The following is a 17,357-nucleotide window of genomic DNA, read 5'->3' as shown; positions in this document are numbered from 1 at the left end:
AGAAAATACAAATTAAAGATCAGATTTGATAGATGAAACTCACAAAACCATCAAGATTTTTACACTCTGTTGAAGTCTGAAAAAAATCACACCTGAGGAATTTATGTGACTTTATTCTCCATATGAGAGGTGTCTTTAAGCTGCCATCCCCCAAAAAAGCAGTATTAAATACGATTCAGTAGTTCAGTACTTTATCCTTGTGTCATTCCATTGTTATTACACATAACAAACTTTTCTGATTTGTTTGTTTTGTTTGATTTTTATATTTGTATTGTTTGGGTTTTTAGTAAATTCTGGTTAAATTTCATGTTAACATGTCCTTTGGAAAAATTATTCCTTTATACTTTAATCTTACTTTATATACACACACACACACACACATATATATATATATATATATATATATATATATATATATATATATATATATATATATATATATATATATATATATATATATATATATATATATATATATATAAAATTATCCTTATTTTCTCTGTTATGTTTGACTATGCAAATTAGTATTTTTTATATTGCTATTTTTCTATCACTAAAATTTGAACATTGGGTGAAGTCAGGTTTAATTTTTTTGTGTTTAATTATTTTTTAATTTTTTAATTTTTTACATTTTAGACTCAAAATTTGTCTTATTGCTGCAAAATACTGCCAACAGCTAGAATAGAAATATATAATCAGGTACATGATTTATGGACAAATTTTTTAGTAAAACCCTTCAAACTATAGATATAAATTTAACTATAAAATAAGGTAAATATATTAGTTCTGCTGAAGTAGTGATTTATGACTATGGGGCCCTATCATACACTCGGCGCAAGGCATGACGCAATTGTTGTTTGCGAGTTTCAGCTCAGCGCAAGAGTCATTTTGACATTTTGCACTACACTGTTTAAATAGCAAATGCATTTGTGTTCATATGTGCGCCCATAGGCGTTCTGGTCTAAAAAAGGAGGTGTGTTAAGGCACATTGCAGGGGCGTTGCTAGTTTGAGGAACTAAAATAGACTGTTCAATAGACCAGCTGAAATGTAGTCTAAAGTCCAGCGCAGAGCGAGTTAGTTGTGCGCTTCACTTAAACATTGCCTAATGCTGCACACATGATGTACAGCAATACACAAATATCTTTACAAATGAAAAAGAATAAAAGGATTAAAATGTTACAAAAATTATTACTTTCTACATAATTATAAAAATCACTGTCTTCATGCCTTCATCTCGGGAGGCTTTTTTAGTTTATTTATGACAATTTGCTTTTGTATAATGTTATAATTAGGAGTATTATTTATTAGATTAATATTTATATTTGTTTTATTAAAAACAAGCTTAGATTTGTCCACCTGTCAAGTTTTAGACCAAAAATAACCTCGTTATTACTGTTCATTTATTCGTTTGCTGGAAATTACAACTGAATTTAGAAATAGTTTTGAAACAAATCTTTGTGCTTAATAAACAAAATTAATTATATGGGCTAATGGATGTCTGTGTGTACAATACGTTTCCTTCTCCAGGGAAGAAAGTAAAAGTAAAGAATGAGGAGGCTCATTCTCTCATTCTCGCGTTGCAGTTGCTTTGTTTAACTGTTTACTCTCTTGTGTAGGTTTCAGTTTTTCCACATACAAAGTCTGACATTTAAATAGCAAATGCGCCATGGCGTGATGCAACTGACTCTTAAAGGGAATGGGAGATGAGACTCTGATTGGTTTATTCTCAAAACACCCGTAACTCATAAAAAGAATAAGCTCAACCCTGTTAGACCATGCGCAGTGACGCAAAGTGGATTTTTCCGTCCCTAAAATAGCAAAAGTGGATTCTGACATGCCCTTAATGCTTTTGCGCCCTGCGCTTTCCACGTTGCGCCTAGATCGTTAAAATAGAGCCCTATATGTTTAAAAACATGCATTGCAATATAAACTTACAGACACAAATTGATAAAATGCAGCAAAAGAAGCACATAATATAATATTTCAGATGTTTTCTTTACACTTTACACTGAAAAAAAATGCTTTATGAAAAGCCAAATCCTAAAATTGACAGTGCATGAAACAACAGCGCTTTTACCAGCAGTGTTACACCATTGAATTGCTAATGTGTTTTTTAAACGTTAGTCATGGTGGAGCTGTGTTACAGTGCAGGTAGAGCTGCTTTTGGGCGTCTCAAGTATTTAACACTCTCTGTGGTTTTTTATTCTCTCTGTCTGTTGCTCTGTGGGTCAGGATCACACGCCCTTATCAAAACACAACTTTTCAATCTTCACTGCCCTCTGGCAATGTGCGCCGGTTGTTAACGTGCAATGTGCGTAGTGTGTTGATGATAGGCTGTTTCTGTGATGCAATGGAGGATTGAACTCTTCTAAGGAGGAAAACGTCCCTACTTAAGCGCATTCCTGAGTGTTCATGGCTGCAGGCATGGGCTGGGCTCAAACCATGTGCATCCATTAAAAGAAATATCATCAAAGCATGTCTTGCACAACACTGTCAGTCAGTGTCTAAACAATTTTCACAACTCAAGCTCATTTACACACTTTGAAAAGTTTGTTTAATGTCACTTTATGCAGTGAACCCGGAGGATTTATTTTGCTTTTTTTTCACACATACAGAAATGTAATGGCAGCAAAATAAGGTCTTATTTGCTAGGATTAGCTAGCATTGAGTAATGTGAACTTTTACATAATTTATTGACCTAATTCATTTGTCAATAAAAAAGTGAAAGTTAATTAAAGTTTACAGTGCGTAATTTAACATTATGAATAAGAAAAAAATTGAGGAGAATTTGCTAATTCCCTTCAAAACCAAGGTGAGCAAAATACAGTAAGTACGTTTTCTACTCCACTAAAGGCTTCTTTCTTATTATGTACATCGCATAGTTTCAATGTCACTTCTTGCGTGTTTTATTGTGAGATGTGGTTTCCAGAACGAGACATAGTTTTCTGCGATTCTCATACTGTAAAGTCATGCAGTGTGAAACCCCCTGTCACCGACCTATTCTACATTGTAAACACAGCACTGACGGAAAGCTGCCCGAGATAGTCATGCAGTGTGAAAACATCTGTGACATGACTACTTTGAAAATCGTGCTGTCTGAATTCGGCATAACAGAAATAAGTATTAAGTGTATTTGTACTAGGGCGAGGCAGTGGCGCAGTAGGTAGTGCTGTCGTCTCACAGCAAGAAGGTCGCTGGTTCGAACCTCGGTTCAGTTGGCGTTTCTGTGTGGAGTTTGCATGTTCTCCCTGCCTTCGCGTGGGTTTCCTCCGGGTGCTCCGGTTTCCCCCACAGTCCAAAGATATGCAGTACAGGTAAATTGGGTAGGCTAAATTGTCCTTAGTGTATGAGTGTGTGTGTGAATGTGTGTGTGGATTTTTCCCCGAAAGCTGGAAGCTGGAAAAAACTTGCTGGATACCGGCTGCGTAAAAACTTGCTGGATAAGTTGGCGGTTCATTCCGCTGTGGCGACCCCGGATTAATAAAGGGACTAAGCCGACAAGAAAATGAATGAATGAATGTATTTGTACTACACTGTAAAAAATCTGTAAAATCTACAGAAAGAAAACAGCAACCGTGGTTGCTAGTTTTTCTGAGTTAAAAATATGGTAAAACTGTTAAATAATTTTACATTTTTACAATAAGCTACCGTATTTCATTAATTTTTACTGCTTTGAAGTACCAAAATCTACACATCACATGTTTTTTTTTTTACACAGACATGCATGTTAACCCAACCATAAAAATATGGTGATGAGAATAAACATTATTTATCAACAGTAGATGTGATAAAACTTGTATGTACATCACTGGTGGGAAAAAAAAACTAAAAAGGTTAATAGTAATGTCAACAAAAAGCATAAAAAAGTGAAGTTTCTTGCAGGAAATTCTGGGAAAGAATTATTATTCACTGTATTATTCACCAAGTTATATTTACTGTAATATATATTCACTGTATATATTAAACATTTTTTAAAATATATACAGTAAAGATTACAATTTTTTTACATATAATTTAGCATTTTACAGATTTATTTATTTATTTATTTATTTATTTATTTATTTATTTATTTATTTATTCATTTATTTTTTGCTGTTGAAATCACAGATATTTTTTAGGGTCATAGATGAGATTTGAGACCAAAATTACATCTAATTAAATTGACAAAAGTGTTTACTTTTTTTTGTTTTTGTTTACACAGAATATTAAACAATAAACAGCATATTAAATGCAAATTATTAAATTTTTCTAATCATCTTTATGGAAATAAATGAAAATATGGGTAAATATGTTGTCATTCAGTTTGACAGATTATTTTTATTTTATTTTATACAATTGAGGTTTTTTCCAACACATTTCTAAACATAACAGTTTTAATAACTCATTTCTAATAACTGATTTCTTATTTCTAATAACTGATTTGTTTTATCTTTGCCCTGATGGCAGTAAATAATATTTTACTAGATGTTTTTCAAGACACTTCTTATCGTGACATTTAAAGACTTAACTAGGTTAATTAGGTTAGCTAGGCAGGTTAGGGTATTAGGCAAGTTATTATATAATGATGGTTTGTTCTGTAGACTATCAAAAAAATAAATAAATAAAGCTTAAAGGGACTAATAATTTTGACATTAAAATGGTTTTAAAAATTTAAAACTGCTTTAATTCTACCCGAAATAAATCAAATAAGAGTTTCTCCAGAATAAAAAATATTATCAGACTTACTGTAAAAATGTCTTTGATCGGTTAAACATAATTTAGGGAATATTTAAAAAAGAGAAAAAAGTTAAAAGGGGGGCTAATAATTCTGACTTTAACTGCATGTGTATACAGTAGTCAATATTTGAAGTGAATCAATAATGTTTTTCAAAATTGTCCTAGTAAAAGAATAGGAGCTGTTCAATTGTTTTAGGACATCTTTCATGAAAGGTAGTGATCAATTTATAATAAAAAAAGAATAAGTAATCATACAACTTTTTAGTATATTTTAAGTTATTAAAAACTTCTTGCTGGACAATGTAGTGACAAGGTTTAAGAAGTTTAAATGTTGCAATGTGATCCTTAAATATTTTTTATCTGTCATCAATAATTTAAACTGAAATCAAAATAAACAGGATTCAAATCTGTCAAATTAAAATTTTGGCTGTTGAAAACCCCTTTCAACCTTTCTTTGGCATATTAATTTGTATTAATTCACTTATCTTCCTTCAGCTTATTTATCAGGGGTCGCCACAGTGGAATAAACCCTAAATTACTTGTCTGACAATTGTTGGACACAGCAGATGACCTTACAGCTGCAACACAATGCTGAGATTAAACCCTCAGTGCTGGAAAACAAACACACACACACACACACACACACACACACGCACGCACGCACGCACGCACGCACGCACGCACGCACGCACGCACTCAATAACACAATATGGCTAATTTTGTTTATTTTGGTCTAGTCAGAACTCAATGTGATGCAACCGTGGTAATCACTTGATGTAGTCATCATCCTGCACCATAATATTAATGAATGAAATTAAATTATTTTTTTTTCTACTTTTCTTTCATTTACAAGGAACTTTTGCACTTTTCACTCAGACGCAGAGTCTAAAGCCCAAAATATCTTTTCATCTGCTGTGGTTTTCCTAGTCATCACACCTTGAAGATCAGATTGATTTGATAATTTTCTTGATAATGCATGAAAATAATAAGTCATGTCAATTTGAGTGGAAAAGGGAACATTTTGGGTCATATATCCCTGCTGAAGGAATATGACAAAAAAAGGATTTTTCCCTCAGGTGACATTGTTAAATGTTATGAAACTGCTGACACTGTCTGGCTGAATTTATTTATTTATTTATTTATTTATTTATTTATTTATTTATTTATTTATTTTGTGCTGTGATTTTTGCTTGTGGGCTGAAGGACAGATGTTAAACAAAAGAATGTAAAGGTGAAACTTGTAAAATGATATGAAACTGTTGACTTTGCTGTGATTTTCGCCTATAGGCTCAGGGACAGATGTTGAATGAAAGAATGCATTGCTGTGAGGCCATTGGCAGCACCAGTGATCCTGAACTAATTCAGACAAAAGCCGGAACGGGACACAGCAACCCAGGCACCAATCGGTTTAACCCTCCATCTCACCATTTCAAAAATGATGCCGGAAGAGCTGATTGTTAGAAACCGACTGTTGCCGTTTATTCGGCTGTTGGCCTTGGATTCCCTTAGGCTTGGAGGTCAGCACAAGCAAACAGCAGGGGTGTAAGAATGATCCTAATGTTGCTTCTTGAAGGAGGAATAAAAGATGGCTTCAGGGGGATCGGGTGTCAGTCGGGGTCAAGGCGACTGGAAGACCTTTGGCAACTTGAGTATGTAGCAGCTTGCTGCTGTCTACCGTAGGAGATCAGACCCATGAGACGCCAACTGGGCAGAACAGGAAAAAAGATCACAAATGCTGCCTCCTTAAGAAATGGTGATTTCTGTTTCCTCTTGGTGCTTGACTTTTAATGGCTGAAGAGATTTGTGTATTGGACAGGTGGTAAATGTCTTTGTTTCCCTTTTTTTTTTTTTTTTTTTTTTTTGAATTTCAAACACACATGCATGCACACACACGCACATGATATTATATTAATAGTTGTACATTTCTTTAAATATTATATAGATAATGTTTTATTATATTATGTTTAAACTCTCTTTTTAAAGCAGTTAGATGGTAAATTCTTGGCTCTCACTTATTTTTAGCATTAATTTGTTTTGTTAAGAGATACTTATTAAATAAACTGTCCAATAGGCAAACCCTTTTAAGTTTTGATTTGTTTTTGTTTTTTTTAACTAATTAACAATTTCTGCAAAATTTAGGATATATATATGCATTTATATGTATGTGTATAAGAGTTCAAATGCAAAAACCTCTAAACGTCATCTGAAATTTTCATTGAAAATGAAAATTTTTCTTAGCTTCCTTTGTTTATGCTGAGTTATTTCACTTTAAAGACCATGAAAAAGACTTATCCTTTGCTGTAAAAGTGAAATTACTTAACCTGCACACAGGAGCCTGATAATAATTCTAATTTTTTGAAAAAAAAAAAAAAAAATTTCAGACTACATTTAGAGTTTTTTTGAATCTTCACACTCACTGGCCACTTTATTACTTACACTTACTAGTACCGGGTTGGACCTCCTTTTGCCTTTGGAACAGCCTTAATCCTTCATGGCATAGATTCAACAGGGTACTGGAAATATTCCTCAGAGATTTTGGTTCATATTGACATGATAGCATCATGCAGTTGCAGATTTATCGGCTGCACATCCATGATACAAATTTTCCGTTCCACCCCATCTCAAAGGTGCTCTTGAATTGGATCTGGTGACTGTGGAGGCCATTTGAGTACTGTAAAGTCATTGTTATGTTCAAAAACCAGTCTTGAGATTATTCACACTTTTATGACATGGTGCGTTATCCTGCTGGAATTAGCCATCAGAAGATGGGTACACTGTGTTCATAAAGGGATGGACATGGTCAGCAACAATATTCAGGTAGGCTGTGGCGTTGACAAAATGCTCAGTTGGTACTAATCGGCCTAAAGTGTGCCAAGCAAACAGTCCCTTACACCATTACACCACCAGCACCAGCCTGAACCATAACAGGACAGGATCCATGCTTGCATGTTGTTTATGCCAAATTTTGACCCTACCATCCGAATGTCGCAGCAGAAATCGGGACTCATCAGACCAGGCAATGCTTTCCAATCTTCTATTGTCCAATTTTGGTGAGCCTGTGTGAGTTGTAACTTCAGTTTCCTGTCCTTAGATGACAGGATTGGCACCCGGTGTGGTCTTCTGCTCTTCTGCATATACCTTGGCTGTAGTGAGTGGTTAATTGAGTTAAAGTTGCCTCTCTATCAGCTGGAACCAGTCTGGCCATTCTCCTCTGACCTCTGGCATCAACAAGGCATTTCTGCCGCTCACTGGATATTTTCTCTTTTTCGACCATTTTCTGTAAACTCTAGAGATGACTGCGTGAAAATCCCAGTAGATGAGGAGTTTCTGAAATACTCAGACCAGCCCATCTGGCACCAAAACTTGTGCCATGTTCAAAGTCACTTAAATCACCTTTCTTCCCCATTCTGATGCTCGGCTTGAACTGCAGCAGATTGTCTACATGCCTAAATACATTGTGTTGCTGCCATGTGATTGGCTGAATAGAAATTTGTGTTAACGACCACTTGGACAGGTGTATCTATTAAAGTGGCTGGTAAGAGTTTATTTTCTTGTGTGTGTGTGTGTGTGTGTGTGTGTGTGTGTGTGTGTGTGTGTGTGTGTGTGTGTGTGTGTGTGTGTGTGTGTGTGTGTGTGTGTGTGTGTGTGTGTGTGTGTGTGTGCGTGTGTGTGTGCGTGTGCGTGTGCGCGTGCGCGTGTGTGTGTGAGTGTATATGCATGTATATATATATATATATATATATATATATATATATATATATATATATATATATATATATATATATATATATATAAATGTGTATATATGTGTGTGTGTGTGTCCACTGTATATCCATCTATCTATCTATGTAGTTATATAGTATTATCCAATAGTAGTAAACAGTCATTTTGTGGGGTATCAAGTCACAGTATATATCTTTTCACAGTATTTAAATATGCTGAGCACAATATGTCTAACAACCTAAATATACTGTAGTGCTATTTCCGTGAATTTAGCTGAACTGTTGAATGAATTTCTCCCATAGACTTACCAACTAAACAAACAAAGCTCAAACAAACTCACTGAGACGTACAGTACGTTCTGTCAAAGCAAGCAAATAAAGAGTAGAGTCTGGGTTTTGATTATAAGTCAAGCATGAGCTACCCTCATGGCTATTCTTGGTCTTTTGAAAAGGCCATTCAGTTTGAGGAAATGAAACGGTACTATTCCCTTATAAGCTAATTGGCTGAATTGCTGGTGTCTAGTTTCCTATAACTGATTCTCCGGCCCAATAATTGTCAGTTCCCTTGGTTGCAGGGCCTGTTGGCAAAAGCAGAGGATCCCTGTTTGTTTCTGATGAGGTGGAGAAGTGTTCTTTTCTCTATCAGGTGAAGGCCCTCTATTCTCAGTTTTATGATTAAGTTTGTGTTCCTGTGCTGAAATATATTGTCACGATGCTCATTTGCGCAGCGGGGACCCAGCAGGACAGCACAAGCTTGAGAAGTGGTTCTCACGGCTTTTGGCAGTCGATCGCAGAACGTTCATTAGCCTCTGTCAACATGCATATTGTGTGTGTGAGAGTGTGCTTGTGTGTTTGTGTTCTTTCAAGCACCGGCTCTGTGCTTTGTTAGTGGTCTGTTACTACTGTGAGTGTATATGATGGTACTTTGAGACCCTCGTTGGTAGGATATACTGTAATAGACACTGAGGTTGACTTGAGGGATTTTTGGATACCATTTTTGTATGTCATTTTATGCTTTATAGATTATCATTAAAATGCACGGTCGCCTCACAGCAAGAAGATCACAGGGTTGAGTCCTGACTGGGTCAGTTGGCATTTCTGTGTGGAGTTTGTATGGTGTTCATGTAAATTTCCTTCAGGTGCTCCGGTTTCCTCCACAGTCCAAAGAGATGTGCTATAGGGGAATTGAATTAACAAAATTTTCCGTAGTGTGTGTAAATGAGTGTGTATTGGTGTTTCCCAGTACTGGGTTGCAGCTGGAAGGGCATCCGCTGCGTAAAACATTTGCTAGAATAGTTAGCGGTTCAATCCGCTGTGGTGACCTGAAGGAAGAGACTAAGCTGAAGGAAAATGAATGAATGAAAGGTCTGTGAATGTTACAATACTGAACATTAACCCTCCTGTTGACTTTATGGGTCAGAATGACCTGGGAACTATTTTAACAGAAGCAAAAACCTAAACTATATATATTTTTTTATCTAAAACTTTGGTGACAATTCCTAAAATGACTGCAACATTAGAAGACTACAACAGTTGTCCTTTAACCTACTATACTATTTTTACACCACTTCTGGCACACACATGCACACTACAACAGACACAAACACACAATAATAATCTTCTGCTTTACCTTTTATGAATACTGTCTTGCTAAAAATGTTACGCACTTACGCGGGTACTATTAGCATTATAAAATATACCTTTTACTTTAGTTAAAAAAAGAGTGTTGCCAACTGATTAAACATTGATAAAAAGCTCCACACTGATGGGAGAAAACCTAGCCATTCATAGAGTTTGTGATGAAGATGAAGTTGTTTCTTCATGCAAAATCGATTTGAGGATCGGGTCATTTTTTAAAAGCCGAAAGGCGAACAGTTCGTACATAATTCTAGGACAAAACAATGATTAGCTCTGCATGATTTTTGTCTCCTGATATTTTAATAATAATTACAGAAGAATGAAATTAAATTATTTTATTGCATGTACAGTAATCACTATGCTGAGGAATTCTGAAAAGTTTAAACTTTATAAACGTGTTGAGGGGAGGGTATTGAATTGTTTGGTCCTGATTTGGGGAAGGCTTTATTGGCAAGTATTGACATATTAACCTTGACGGTTATAGCACTGGTGTTTCTATGCATAACATTTTCAATAAACAGTGTTACAATAAATAGATAAGTATTATAGTATTATAATCTACAATATAAGTATATAATATATATATATATATATATATATATATATATATATATATATATATATATATATATATATATATATATATATATATATATATATTATTGGGGCAGCACGGTAGCACAGTGAGTAGCAATCTCACCTCAAAGCAAGAAGGTCGCTGGTTCGAGCCTTGGCTTGGTGTGTTAGCATTTTTGTGTGGATATTGGATGCTCTTTCCCTGTTCACTTGGGTTTCCTTCTGGTGCTCCAGTTTCCCCACAAGTCCATGCAGTATAAGTGAACTGGGTAAATTTAAATTGTCCATAGTGTATATGTGTGAATGGAAGTATATGGGTGTTTACCAGTGATGGGTTGCAGCTGGAAACATATGCTGGATAAGGTTTATTCTGCTGTTGTGACTTAATAAAAGGACTAAGTTGAAAAGAAAATGAATGAATGAATGATATACAGTACAGTATATGATGATTATTGATATGGTCATGCAATGCATAACATGTATTACATGGCATAACCGATGCGTTAAAATGTGCTTTTGTGTCAAGCAGGTGGATAAATAATTGCACACATCACTGCAGGTTTCCAACTTCACACAGCTGTCTGAGCACATAACACCATGCCTGAAAGTGAGAGAGAGGTGTTCACTTGTTCACTCTCCTTCTTACCTTTGGTAACATCTTATATACACACCCAGAATTGCATTTAACTGGTTAATATTACAAAATTGATCGATACCACCCCCCCCCCCTCCTCAAAATATAAGCTTGAGTGAAATTTACTGTAATTTACTTCTCAAGATCTATATTTTGAAGATGGCACTGGCAGCACTGACCATTGATTTGAAAGAAATCATCTTTTTGAATCCACAAAGACAAAACGCATAACGGTTCAGAGCAACATGAGGTTTATTAAATGAGTGCAAACCATCATGTAAGAATATTCCCACGATTCATTTTTTTTCTTTGTCTTTTTTTTTTCAAACTAGCCTTCGAATAATGCTTTTTTTGCCTTGGGTTTTGTCTAATGAAACCCTTGGCAAACCCACTTGGTGTGAGTAAACACATTCCTCAGCTGCACAGCGTGCCACAAGATTAGTTATGACTTTAGAGAATGATTTTAAGAGGGAAACTCTGTCTTAAAGACAGGATTTGTGGATGAGGTAAGCCATGAGCCATGTGTGCCTTTCATGAAGTGTGTCCATTTCCCAAAACAAAAATCATCAGTATTAGAAGGTCGCCCCAGACAAAGCAATTAAACTGGATTTAACCATGATAGCAGAAATATGCATGGAATTTGACATCGTCATGATGCTATCATGTGAGGAGTTTAATAATGAGCAATTCCAGTAATTGTTTTCGATCAATGCAACTTGTTGTTTTGTTAAAATGATTTTATATTAAAGTGTCCTCCACTAATAGTGTCATCTCTTGTAAATATGAGCAAGGAAGGCTGGAAATAAAACAGGTTTATAGTTTAACCTTTTAATCTTTTGCTTAAAATATTATCGAGAAAACTAAAGACTCTTCAGTTTGGTTTTGGATGAGAGTAGAGGCTTTTTTTTTCTTGAAACTCTTACAAACATTTTGTGGTGATGTTGGTGAGTTTGGATTGTAGTTTTGTCAGAGGAACCAAATAACTTCTTTAGTTCTCCTGCTGTGATTATTGGAGATTTTTCTGTCCTCTTCCAGGCCGATTCAACACTTCCAGTTGACTGGAATTACTTAATTATTGTTCTGCTGATGGTGGGAATGGGTGTATTCGTTTAATTGTTTCCTTATGTATTGTTTTTTTCTCGTAAAAATTGTGAGCTGAAATAAAAATAAAAATAAATATATTTAAAAAATGTTTTGCTCATATAATTCATAGGGATGTCATTAGTTATACAACAGTTCTGTCTAGTTCTCCAATCTGATTGGCTGATAGCCATGCAATATTCTGTAATATCAGAACTCGTACAGCCTCCTCACCCTTCTGTGTTACTCTGTCCACATTGAGTGCCAGTAGATCAATAAACTCACTACAGTTTGACAAATATTGCAGCTGTTGGACAACAAAATGTACTTTTGAGGCTTTCAAGGCTAGAATGTAGTTTTTTAGATTGCATCTATGCAGTTTATTTATGAGGATAGTGCCTATTTTAAATATTTTTAATTTCTGAGATGCAATGCGTCAGCGTTTATCAGCCTGTCATTGAGCAGAGCAAAGATGGTTGACATTGTCCATCCACAAGGTGGTGACAGAGACTGCATAATAAGCACTTAGCAGAGAAAGATCAGCATATTTTCATACTACAGTTGATCAAAATATTATAAAATAGGTGAGTGAAATTCTAAGTCGACCTCTCTTTTATGTTGCAGTGCTGTATTTATACCATTGTAATTGTAGTGTGTTAAAAGTAATGGGATTCATATGTATGTATTTTGTGTTGGCCAGTCTTTGTATAACCCTGAGTTACTTTTTTGGTTGGTTATCTGTTTGTATCTAATGAGTCTTCTGTTTTTGTTACTGCAGACTAGTTCAGTAAAACAAAAAGAAAGAAGAAATGCCCGCATTTGTTTAGTGTTTTTTCTTATCGCAAATAAAACAGTAATCTGGTAGTAATCTTTGGCGTTTTCAAGGTCAACTATTGTGATATCTCGATTGCAACATAGAAATACTGGGAAATGACTTTAGACTGATGGCATGTTGTTCAGTCTTATATCTTAAAATGTGAACAAAATCACTGGTTTTCTCTTTACTTTAGACATTACGCTAGAGAATCATTCAAACACTAGCTCTTAAGTGACATTTGTGAAGTAATAACAGCTTCAGCTGTTCTGACATCAGCTGCAGATGTGAATGAATAGAGGAAGTAGTTCCTCATTCAAAAAGATTAGATTTTCCTTTTTATAGAAATGATTATGCTGTCAAACTGCCGTATAAATGCAATATCACACTTGTAGCAAGTACGATATATCTAAATTGTCACTAATGGGATACTGAGGACACAACGCACGCCTCCAACCAGTGCTAATATACAGCCATATTGCACTGCTATGAGTTTGATATTGCTCATGAATAGCACACATATATTTAATAAATAAATTTATTTTTAATAATTAAAAAAACAGCTTAGTTTGCACTTTTATTTAGTTGTATCCAACACTGGTTTGAGAAAAGTAGGTAAAACATTATTCAAAATAGTTGAATACAGGTTTAACATAACCCAATTCTTTTACACTCATAACACAGCATATGTTTGTCAGATATGGAGAAACTCAACTGTTGGGTTAAGAAGTGTAATTGCAATTTAATAATAAAAAAAAGCCCCAATATTGATTTGTTTATATTTGAATCAGAATTTTATAGAGTGTTTGAGTAAACTGTACTTTTAGATGTACGTTTGTTTAGATTGTAACCATTTGTGATTGGGGCGTTTCAAGGTTGAAGATGAAGGAGTTTTACTATGATTGGAAAGGTTTAGGTTCCTTAAGGGTTGTCAGAACCCCCCTCATTTTTATTCATGAGTTCTTTCTAGCCTTTGTCCTATTAAGTCAATGGACTCGTGGATTAGATCTACCTCGTGTCGGTAATATCGTCATGAAAAACTCATGACACTGTGGGCCGTTTGTTCAAAGGGAGAGAATTTAAAAAATAGCGCTGAATAGACATCTGCTCTGTCTTTGAAGAGAAAGTGTCTACCTCCATCACTTCACCTTCTAGTGATCAATATGGGCCATCCAATCAATTGCCACACTCAATCAAACTTTAATAATTCCTTTCAAGCAACATACTTCTAAAGAAGCGTGAACTGAGATAGAAGTCGGTCCAAATTAGGCTCCAGTGGCTCTTTTATTGGGTTAACATACAATGGAGCTTGACGGAAAACAACCTTCATGTTTTGGAAAATAGGTCAAGTTGTATTGAAAAGGACAGTCTGCCAGGCAGCCGGTGTGATCTGGTGAGGACGGACGTGCCGCTTACTATATTTGATGTCCCATTGTTTCCTTTCCTTCTCCTAATTGGCCCTTTCTTAAAATGTTGTAGTTAATTTGGGCTGATTTCTATGCAGCTCAGGCACAAGAGCCTTTAAAGGGCTTTAAAGAGGCGAGTGCGTGAACTATGTGCCGGTGGTGTGCTTTTGTGGCCCTAAGGCTTGTGTACTCACTCCTAGTGGGGGAGTGTAGCTTATATAAATGGAGCATTTAAACAAGAACAAGATGCTCACTCACTATGAAGACTGTATTGTAGTTATTTTAAGTTATGAATTTATTACTGTTGCTATAATGTATGGAATACTGTTCAAAAATCTATTCATTTGAATTGAGAAAATTAAATATGCAATCATGACAACTACTTAGCCATATCAATCCCGTTAAAATAAATATTTTTTGAAATTAAGGTGTAACTACAACCTATAGACTTGCTGCAGCCAAGACACCAATATTTCAATGATATATAAAAGTCAAGTCAAAATGTATTTCTATTACACATTGAAAAACAAAAACAAAGTTGCACCAAAGTGCAAAGAAAACAATACATAAAATCAATACTCAACCGGCCACTTTATTAGGTACACCTTACTAGTACGGAGTTGGACCCCCTTTTGCCTTTAGAACTGCCCTAATCCTTCATGTCATAGATTTAACAATTTTGAGATTTTAAAAAAGAGATTTTGGTGCATATTGACATGATAACATCACACAATTGCAGTAGATTTGTCGGCTGCACATCCATGATGCAAATCTTCCGTTCCACCACATCCCAAAGGTGCTCTATTGGGTTAAGATCTGGTGACTGTGGAGGGCATTTGAGTACTGTAAACTCATTGTCATGTTCAAGAAACCAGTTTGAGATGATCACACTTCATGACATAGCGCGTTATCCTCCTGGAAGTAGCCTTCAGAAGATGGTCATAAAGAGATGGATATGGTCAACAACAATACTCAGGCAGGCTGTGGCGCTCACAATGCTCAATTGGTACTAATGAGCGTGCCAAGAAAATATCCCCCCACATCGTTAAACTAACACCACCAGCCTGAACCATTGATACAAGACCGAATGAATCCTTGCTTTCATGTTGTTGATGATAAATTCTGAGCCTACCAACCGAATGTTCCTTTAAATTACCTTTCTTTCCCATGCTGATGCTCGATTTGAACTGCAGCAGATCGCCTTGATCATGTCTAAATGCAATGAGTTGCTGCCATGTGATTGGCTAATTAGAAATTTGCGTTAACAAGCAATGAGTGTATGTATGTTTTGTTTTTACTTTTGGCATCTGAGCATTTGGACCTGAGAAATGTGATGTCTGATGTCAGACTCAACAAATAAACATGACTTTTGACCTAAACAAGCTCCCTACATTACTATGGAAACCACAGAGACTAACAAAGCTCATCTGGGCCTCTTGTTTTCCTCTCTTTGCTTCCTGTCCTCTTTAAATTTTACTGACTGAAATATTTAACAAAAAAAAAAACAAAAAAAAATTTCAAAATAACCTTTTTTTTTTATTTATTTTTTTTAATCTTTCCCAGTGAATCCTCGATAACAGTGGACCTGCGTCTTAAAGCAGGAACCGGTGGTCATAAACACCATTCCCATGGGAAAGTTTGTAAAAAGCCTCAGTTTGTCTTTTCCTTCAGTGCGACACGTTTCCACTGCAGCTCATAATGCCATTAACTGTGTGTGTGGGGGGGAAAGCTGGTCTAAAGAAAGGGTTTGGGACACGTCAGGAGCTCTGAGCTGCCCACATCTTTAAATTAGCTCTTCATGAGCCACATTGCTTCACACACACACTTTTTCATTCTTTCTGCGTTAAAGCGAGGGGAGGATGAAAGAAAAGCACAATCCTGACCTGCACGAGACGAGTGGCTCCTTCTATAAAAAGATAAACTGGGAGGAAGAGATTAACTAATGTCATCGTCTTTGCACTCTTGCTGCTTTGAGCCAATCAGTTCATTTAAAAACAAATGAACTGGCTTTCTTTTAACCACACTGGGTGTGGGAACAGCAAGGTTTCTTATAAAAAGAGGCAAATAAACTATTCCTTGCCTTTAACACAAAGCCAGAGTCAAGATGTAAACGTATTTTTTAGCACTATATTCTCCCTGACTACAAGCTATTAAAAGTGACCAATGAACACACAGTCCTAAAGTACTGTAAACTACATATGTATTTCAGGATAATATATATTATTATCTAAGTAATAATAATAATATATTATTTTCTTAGTGATGGGTTGTGGCTGGAAGGGCATTCGTTGCATAAAAACTTGCTGGATAAGTTGGCGGTTCATTCCACTGTGGCAATTAATAAATTAATAAAGGGACTAAGCCAAAAAGAAAATAAATAAATGAATGAAAATAAATAATAATAACTTATAGAACTTTAGGTATCTGTACTTTATCTATATGTTTATTTTAGGAAAGTTTTACTTTTACTTTACTAAATTGCAAAGCAAAATATCATACTTTTTACTCTACTTCTAAATGAAGTTGAGTAAACTGTTGTTTTGAAAGAAAAATCATCACATGAAAGATGCTGTACTTGTTTTTGATTGGTGAACAAGCTAAATTTAATTGGCTAACCTGGTAAAGCCAATCACAAACTGCAAAAAACAATTAATTTGTAAATTGTACTTAACTGACCACATTTGTTCTTAAGTCAACAACTCACTAATAATAATAATAATAATAATAATAATAATAATAAAAAAAAAAAATAATAATAATAATAATGACA

General features: G+C 35.2%; 1 protein-coding gene across 6 annotated transcripts in view; it reads left to right on the top strand.

Annotated features, from left to right (window-relative positions):
* Positions 1-17,357, top strand: part of LOC101882067 (uncharacterized) — a 180,420-nt gene that overhangs the window by 112,373 nt on the left and 50,690 nt on the right. The window contains exon 1 of one of the 6 annotated variants that reach the window (XM_073920160.1): positions 8,895-9,085. The exons of 4 other annotated variants lie outside the window; for them this stretch is intronic. The gene's annotated coding sequence lies outside the window, so the exon portion shown is untranslated. Of the gene's footprint in view, positions 1-8,894; positions 9,086-17,357 lie in introns of those variants that run through there. One more of the 6 variants, XM_073920158.1, reaches the window with a different exon arrangement.

Source organism: Danio rerio, chromosome 13 (genome assembly GCF_049306965.1).
Source record: "Danio rerio strain Tuebingen ecotype United States chromosome 13, GRCz12tu, whole genome shotgun sequence".
Lineage (NCBI taxonomy): Eukaryota > Metazoa > Chordata > Actinopteri > Cypriniformes > Danionidae > Danio > Danio rerio.
This window is presented reverse-complemented; position numbering and strand designations above follow the sequence as displayed.